Source organism: Syngnathus floridae, unplaced genomic scaffold (genome assembly GCF_059516105.1).
Source record: "Syngnathus floridae isolate MCC-2025c unplaced genomic scaffold, RoL_Sflo_1.0 HiC_scaffold_41, whole genome shotgun sequence".
Lineage (NCBI taxonomy): Eukaryota > Metazoa > Chordata > Actinopteri > Syngnathiformes > Syngnathidae > Syngnathus > Syngnathus floridae.
This window is the reverse complement of record NW_028284070.1, coordinates 28,278-29,791: the sequence shown is the minus strand read 5'-3', so window position 1 is coordinate 29,791 and position 1,514 is coordinate 28,278. Positions and strand designations below refer to the sequence as shown.

General features: G+C 52.3%; 1 long non-coding RNA gene across 1 annotated transcript; it reads left to right on the top strand.

Moving 5' to 3' along the window:
• The first annotated feature begins 318 nt into the window (after positions 1-318).
• Positions 319-1,252, top strand: LOC148378487 (uncharacterized). The gene is made up of 3 exons (XR_015855849.1): positions 319-843; positions 928-998; positions 1,135-1,252. It is a non-coding gene; the product is annotated as an uncharacterized LOC148378487 (long non-coding RNA).
• Positions 1,253-1,514: the final 262 nt, after the last annotated feature.

Genomic DNA, 1,514 nt, shown 5'->3' with positions numbered 1-1,514 from the left:
TGGAGTTCCTTCAAGTTGTGGAGCAGCGGCACATCATCGACGACTTGTCCAAGGTCTTCAGGCAGGCGACTCGGTGCACGTACGGCAGCGCCGCGCTCGCTCGCTGTCGCCAGGAAACCTTTTCCGTCCAAAGCTTGGCCGGCGGCCGCCATCCAAAAAATTGGCCCCTTAAATTCCGACCTTTCAAGCAGGAGCATTGTGCGCACGCGTTTGAACACGCTTTAGACTTGTTTTGCCGTTTTCAGCAGCTCAAAGCTCCCGTTTTGTCAGCGCCTTTGCCACTCGCTGTGCGCTGAAAACGACGGACTTGCCCGGCTGCTCAGCCCGTCAACCATGAGCCGCGAGCGCGACGTCATTGTCCGTAGGCAGCTAGTGGCAAAATGCACCCTGTTAGAGTTGCGCTCGCTCCAACTTATTTTGCAAGAACCACACGGGAGACAAGTAAGTTCTTTTGGACACCTGCAGGTGGAGAGTCCATCCGTTGTACGAATGAAGTCTGACTCTCGGCTCCTGCACGAGCATTTTAATTAAGAGAAACAGGGTGGGTGTAAGAGTGGATTGAATAGAGGAAGCCCTTGACCTCTAGTCAAAACATAGCAAGGGGTGTTTTACGACTTTGTGTAGGAAGGGATAAGCGATAGGGATAAATAAGGGATAAATAATATTATTTATTACAGGTCGCAGTCAAAGTCAAAGCAACACAATGATACGATAAAGATAATCTGGAAAACCCTGACACACCCTGTAGTTGTCACTTTTGGAAAAGACGAGCGTCCCTCCAATCATCGCCGGTGACGTGTTTTTCAGGCTCTGGAGACAGGAGCTCATGTCAGAAATGTCATTGTGAGTCGCGTTTGTTTCTGCGCCGGAGCCGTTCGTTCCCTTTGCATCCAAAGAATCTCAAAGGCGGATTATTTGTGTCGACAGGAGAGAGATTTGCTGCTACGATACCGACGTCGAGAATCTCTGAGGAGGAACAAAGCGTGAGGTCCTGCAAGGTGAGTCTGTTTGTTTGCGGCTGCTTGGTGTTGCGCAAGATGAAATGGCCTTTTTCTCGCTATCGTTCCTCTCGTCGATTCATCGTGAGGTGTCGCTTCAGTTTGTTCAGAGAGATGTTTGCTTCCGCGCCCGCAGGTCATCGAAACATTTTACGGCTACGACGAAGACGTGTTGGTGGACTCGGACGGATCGTCCTTGTCTTTTCACACCGACAGAACCCCCGACACGGAACCCGAAGAGGTAGCCCGCCATTTCTGCCAGCGTATTGGCACCAAACATTCCTCTTCAGCCTGGAATCGGACTCGTCTTTGCGTCGCGGGTGCTTTGTCGCCGGTCTGACTGATTCTGGTACTAGTGCTGTGTTGCATTGGTGTGTGCATGAAGAGGCGGAGCTTCGCTACCGCCAGCTGACGCAAGAATATCAAGCGCTGCAACGAGCCTACGCTCTGCTAGCCCAGACCAGCGAAAGGGGACTACGACGCCGAGAAGGAGATCAAGGTGGCGCCCCTTCCCGC